General features: G+C 49.1%; 1 protein-coding gene across 1 annotated transcript in view; it reads right to left on the bottom strand.

Annotated features, from left to right (window-relative positions):
* Positions 1-6,715, bottom strand: part of LOC131193736 (zinc finger protein 845-like) — a 51,065-nt gene that overhangs the window by 36,429 nt on the left and 7,921 nt on the right. Inside the window, exons 2-3 of the mRNA XM_058174251.1 lie at positions 1,813-1,836; positions 805-1,630 (exon numbers count right to left, since the gene is read on the bottom strand). The gene's annotated coding sequence lies outside the window, so the exon portion shown is untranslated. The remainder of the gene's footprint in view (positions 1-804; positions 1,631-1,812; positions 1,837-6,715) is intronic.

A 6,715-nucleotide genomic window follows, 5' to 3' on the forward strand; every position in this document is an offset into this window, starting at 1 on the left:
CTGTACACCGCCCTGAGTCCTTCGGGAGAAGGGCGGTATAAAAATTTAATTAAAAAAAAAAATCTGGAACTGAACACACTCAAAACCGTAGAAATGGTGGTAGACTTTAGGAGAAACCTTTCCATACTTCCACCTCTCACAATACTAGACAACACAGTATCAACAGTAGAAACCTTTAAATTTCTAGGTTCTATCATATCGCAAGATCTAAAATGGACAGCTAACATCAAAAACATCATCAAGAAAGGACAACAAAGAATGTTCTTTCTGCGCCAACTCAGTAAGCTCAAACTGCCCAAGGAGCTGCTGATTCAGTTCTAGAGAGGAATTATTGAGTCTGTCATTTGCACCTCTATAACTGTCTGGTTCGGTTCTGCAACCCAACAAGAAAGACACAGACTTCAGAGGATCATTAGAACTGCAGAAAAAATAATTGCTACCAACCTGCCTTCCATTGAGGACCTGTATACTGCACGAATCAAGAAGAGGGCCGTGAAAATATATACAGACCCCTCGCATCCTGGACATAAACTGTTTCAACTCCTACCCTCAAAACGACGCTATAGAGCACTGCACACCAGAACAACTAGACACAAGAACAGTTTTTTCCCCCGAAGGCCATCACTCTGCTAAACAAATAATTCCCTCAACACTGTCAAACTATTCACTAAATCTGCACTACTATTAAACATCTCATCCTTCTGATCACTAATCTCTTTCCACTTATGACTGTAACTTTGTTGCTGGCAATCCTTATGATTTATATTGATATATTGACCATCATTTGTGTTGTAAATGTTGTACCTTGATGAAGGTATCTTTTCTTTTATGTACACTGAGAGCATATGCACCAGGACAAATTCCTTGTGTGTCCAATCACACTTGGCCAATAAAAAATTCTGTTTTGTTCTGTTCTGTTCTATTCGGGCTCTTCCCCGGACCCGAGGCGGGAAGGGAACCCCGGAGCCCCTTCCCTGTATCCCGGCTTCTTCCGCTTCCTCCTGCAGGGAGAAGGCGGCTGGGGAGCATGGGACCCGGGGTTGAAGCTGGAGGAGGGCCGGGCGCTGGTCTCTCCCTCCTCGGCCTCTCTTTGCACGGGAAGAGCCCTCAGTTCACCCGGGACACGTCTGGATCTCCCTCCGCCAGACTCTCCCGCAGCCACTCCGCCTTCTGCGGAGCCCCAGGGTTTAAGGAGAGCGAGTGCCGTGTCCTAGAGCGGCAAGGTTTTGTGACGTCATTTCCTTCCAAGTCTCTTCTGGAAAGGCAGCCGTGACACCAGTGGACCGATGGGGAAGCGCCTGGACTTCCCTTCTGTTAGCAGAAGGCGCCCCCTAGTGGATTTTCCGTAAATTTACAGGATTCCCTGAAAAGCGCGGGAAAGAGCGCATCTGAGGGAAGGGCAGGGATGATGGGCATGGGAGTAGGAGTAAAGGTCCCTCTCAATGCCTTCCTGCCTAAGAAAAGCTTTTTGGTTTTCAGAGGCAGCAATTTTTCCATCTTCCTCTCCAGGAACCATCTGTAGAGGCCTCAAAAGGGTCCAAATCCTGTCAGAAACAGCCGGGCGGTCAGAAGGACCAGGAGGCTCTGTTGGAAACACAGGTTGTGTCTTGTGGTTGTTGAGAACTCTGGTCTGAAAGGGAGGAAAATGGACACAGGCAGGGAAGCCACAATGAGGAAAATGATTGTTTTTTATTTCTTTAATTGAATACATACAGCTGCCCTTCCCAAATTATTCCCTCAGCCTCCGATTGAAGGGGGGAAGCAGAAAGGGCAAAGACCCCTCCAGCCTCTTCTGAGGAACGCCCCAGGTACCTGACTCTTGTTCCAGCAGAAAGACTGTGAAGAAAAAGAAAAAAGAAAAACTATTAAATCAGCAGCTAGTGGGTACAAATGAGTCACGCACAGAGGTTGTAATTAACACAACCTTTATTTAACTCAACTGTGCATAACAACAAGATAAGGTGTATACAGCAACAACCAAAACCCTCCGGTGACAGCCCTTATATACTAGCTGCCTCAGGAGCTTAACCAATGACAGGGCTTCCAAACTCCCGCTTTTTTCCTCCAGGCGCATCTTAGCCAATCAGGGACCGCCTGGCTGTTGTCAAGGCTCAGGCGTGTCGTAGCCCCTAGGATTTTGTCAGACATAACAAAAACCAATTCCACAATGGAGGAAAAGCTGAAATCCATGTATATTCTAGAAATTTTACCTCATGACGAGGCTCCTTAGTTAAGAAATGAAGAGGGGAAACGGCATTTTATCTCTGACTGGAGGAAAGGTGGAATTTCAAAACTAAGAAAGGAAGATCGTGAAAAAGGAATATAAATCTAAAGTATGATGAGGAAAAAAACCATTTTTAGGTCGGGATTGAATAGGAAATTCAAGAAATGTGACTAGGAAGCTTAAGCCCTTTGGGCGATTTAAGGGCAGAGACCTCTCCAGCCTCTTCTAAGGAACACCCAGGACGCCCTGTGTCTCGTGCCGGCGGAAAGACTGAAGAAAAAAAACAACCCACAATCAATTCCACAATGGAGGAAAAGCTGAAATCCACGTATATTCTAGAAATTTTACCTCAGGACGAGGCCGGACCACTCGCTTGAGGGGGTTCTTCCCCCTCGTGCGCATGCTCCCGGCCCCGCCGCAGCCGGCCAGGGTTTATGGGAGGAGGAGAAAGAAAAGGAGCTTCTCACTCCCGCAGAAAGACCGGCGAGCTCTCCTAGGCGCTCTTCGCTATTCCTTTTCTCTCCTCTTGGCAACTTTTTGGAAATTCGGGCTGGCTGAGGAAGAAGCGTGAGCCGCTGGGGAGGCTTCCATCCTCGTCCCTCTCCTCCTCTTGCGATCCCTGGCCGGCTGCGGTGGGGCCGGGAGCGACCCTCCTCGAGTGGCCGGACTCAGTCAAAGCGCGGCAAAGGCGTGCACCGGGCGGACACACACACATACATACATACAGAGGGGAAGATAGGGAGAGAGAGAGATATAGAGACAGACACAGAGCAGGAAGGAGAGAGACATAGAGAGAGAAGGAGACATACAGAGAGAGATAGAGAGGAGAGAAATAGAAAGATACAGGGGAGAAGGAGAGAGATAGAAAGATACAGGGGAGAGGAGAGAGAGAGAGACAGACACAGAGCAGGAAGGAGAGAGATAGAAAGATGGGGGAGGGAAAGATATATTGAGGAGGGAAATACAGAGGGAAAGAGACATAGATACAGGGGAGAGGGAGAGAGAGACATAGAGAAGTGGACGAGAGAAAAAGACAGAGCTTGGGGAGAGGGGGTGTGTGAGAGAGAGAGAGACAGACAGATACAGAGAGAGGGATGATATGGAGGGTTTTTTTCTGTGGATCCTAATGGCTATTTGAGCGTTTTTGTTTTTTTTTGTTTTTTTTTTGTTTACATTTATACCCCGCCCTTCTCCGAAGACTCAGGGCGGCTTACAATGTATAGGGCAATAGTCTCATTCTATTTGTATATATTTACAAAGTCAACTTTGTTTAAGGTTGCAAACCCCTGGTTTAGCAGTGTTAGTAATTTTTAATGCAATGAAGAGAATTGCAGCAGAGTAGACACGCGCAGGGCAGCGCTCAGCAGCCTGAACTGAATGGCGGGAGAAATGGTGTGATTACACTGGCAGCTGCTGGGGAAGGGCCCTGGCAGGCCGGTAGCAGGGGAGCGCTCCAGAGGTTGTAGAAATGGGCCTCCCCCCTCCTGTCAAGCAGGAGCAGCCCAGCAGGGCGATCAAGACCAAGAGATGAAGAGGACTAAGAGCCCCCATCAGTTGCTTGGGCCAGTTGCTGCGAGTGGTGAGTGTGTCTAAAGCGAAAAGCAGGACTCCTCTGTTGTCCATATGTTTTAGGAGATAAAAATAAATCCTGCAGAACTTGCAAACTCCAGCAAGGGCAATAGCAGCTGCGCTTTCCCCCTTCCAAAACATGCCAGGATGTGATCTAAATAAGACCTGGCTTGACCTGCTATTGAAACGCCTCCTGGCTCTTTCCCAAAGGGAGGGTGGCTATTCTCTATGTTTCGCTGCCTTCTGCAGTGCAAGGGGCAGCAGGTGAGTCCTGCTTTTTGTTTTCAACATGCTGGCTGCTCCCTTGAAGAAACGGGGACTGCTGCAGGTGGCACTGGCAGCAGGCAGAGGCACGGGACCAGCCACTCCATATACAGCAGCCACTACAAGCACATTTAAGGCAGATGCTGCAAGAACACTTTGGGAAAGAGCCGAGAAGTGTTTCAATAGCAACTCAAGCTGTGCCTTATTTAGATCACATCCCGATGTATTTATGCAGAAGGCGTAGTTGCTATTGTCCGGGATGTGAACTGAATAATACCTGATTTGACCTGGTATTGAAACAGTTCCCAAAAAGGGGGCAATAAACGTGAAGGGTACACGGACTTGTGGTGCTTTTTGATTCAGGTGCTGCTGCTGACTTGGAAGGACAGGCTTTTATATTTGCACAATGTGTCTCCCGAGAGGTCTTGTGGAGAGGCAGGTGAGCCCCTTGTCCTTAGCTTTTCACCCCGCTCTTTCTCCTCTCCTTCAGCCCAGCCTAACCCTCCATCGGCAGTTAAGAATAAGGGGCTCACCTATCTCTTCACAAACGATCTCAGGAAACACAGCATGCAAATCAAAACATAGCACGGCAAATTTGGCCTCCCTTTCCACTTGTTCCCCCATCACTCTTCTCCCTCCCAGGGAACTGGGTGGTTGGAGAGGAAGGGCCATCAAGGGGTAACCCCACCATCCAAACTCATTCTTCAGCTCTGCTGCACACTCCGCACTCCACACTCCGATGGTGGGAAAGCCTCACACATACACACACACCCGCACCACTGCCTTCGCTTGCTGCTTGGAGGCTCTGGGCTGCTTTTTGCACACACATTACATCTGTCATTATTCCATAACATCATAAGAGGTCTTGGACCAAAAAAAGTTCCCTGCTTCTACATTCATACTGGTTGACTCATTTTAATTTGACACAGCAGAAACAAGTTGGATGGAGGGGTCCTTGGTGCCCTCTGAGGTTGGTTGGTGCACTGATGATGTTCCCTAGTTTGGGTAATGAAATGTCTGCAACAAAACAAACCCGGAGAGATCAAAGATCCCTCATTTCAACCGTGAGCTACAAATTTTCTCCTTTATTGGCAGGTTGATTATTTTTGGTAGCTTCACATCCCAGAGAAAGTTCCCATTTGCATTTCTGCATATTTCATCAGGAAGGATTGAAGTAATTTTTTGAAAAAGTACTTAATTTCACATTAGTTTGACCCCAAAGATTTTCAAAAGTCTCCCTTCTTGATTGATCATTTGCAATGTTAGCACACTGGAGTGATTTTGATTCTGATTCTCTGGAGCAGGGGTCCCCAACCTTTTGGACCTCAGGGACCACCAAGTCCATAATTTTAAATCTCGGGGACCACTAATACGAATCCAGCGTGCCTGGACTCCTAGTGACGGGATGGGGTCCTTCAGGCACTGTCCCTTCTCTTTCTTTCTCCCCTTCTCCCCTCTCTTTCTCTCTCCCACTCATTCTGTCTCTTTCTCTCTCATTCTCTCTCCCTCCTTTTCTCTCTCTCCCCCTTTCTCTCATTCTCTCTCCCCCTTTCTCTCTCTCCCACTCATTCTGTCATCTCTCTCTCCTTTTCTCTCTCTTCCTTTCTCCCTTTCCCTCCCCCCCCTCTCTTTCTCTTTCTCTCTCCCCCTCTTTTTCTCTCTCCCATCTCTCTCTTTTTCTTTCTACCCTTCTCCACCCCCTTTTCTCTCTCTCTCTTTCTTTCTACCCTTCTCCCCCCCTCTTTTTCTCTCTCTCTCCCCCTCTTTCTCATGGGCCAGCCAGTGTCTTGGGGCTGAGAGGAACTCAAGCCGGAGAGATCGAGGCACAGGAGCACCAACAAGGGCCGGAAGAATCTCTATTCCCCCAACCTTCCCTTGCGAGGCGAGGAGTGACTGGGAAGGGAGGGCAATGGGCAGGGACAGCCATTGGTGGGTTCAGCCGAGGGAGGGAGCGATCTGAAGCCGAGCCACCCAAATTTCTGGTAGAGATGGGGACAGCTTCTGAGCAGCCCTGAATCAGCCAGCTCCAGCTGAACTATTCCCTGAGTTTCGCATTCTCACCACCACCACCACTCAAGCAGCGGCTTCCCTGCTCAGCCCCAACAAGCTATTCATCTATGGTGCCCGCACCAGCATCTGGAGAGAAGCAGAGAAGAAACGCCGCTGCTTGAGTGGGGTGGGGGTGCGAGGAGAATCGCTCCCTCCCTCCCTCACACACCTGCACCTCATACACAGCCCATCTGAGGAAAGGACATGCATGGCTGGGCGCATTTGGCTGCAGGAAGAGGTGCAGAGCAATGGGGTTGTTTTGTTCGCCATGGTGGTGCTTTGGGAGGACAGGTGGACATATTCATTATAGTTGTCACCTGCAGATTCTTCGGGAGGGCAGATGGACATATTCATTATAGTTGTCACCTGCAGACATCCCGTGCAGCTTCAGGGAGAACTCGAGAAACGAGAGCTTGCAGGGAGGTGATCTGGCTCCACCTCCCTGCAAACTCTCCTCTCCAATCCGACCCAAGCTTCCCATGCTGCTTCAGGGAGAATTCATGAGCCGAGAGCTTGCAGGGAGGCGATCTGGCTCGGCCTCCTTGCAAGCTCTAGTCTCTTGAGGATCATAAACCCAGCCCCGGACCACCAAAATTTTCTCGCGGACCA

This window comes from Ahaetulla prasina, chromosome 2, assembly GCF_028640845.1.
Source record: "Ahaetulla prasina isolate Xishuangbanna chromosome 2, ASM2864084v1, whole genome shotgun sequence".
In the NCBI taxonomy this organism is placed as follows: Eukaryota; Metazoa; Chordata; class Lepidosauria; order Squamata; family Colubridae; genus Ahaetulla; species Ahaetulla prasina.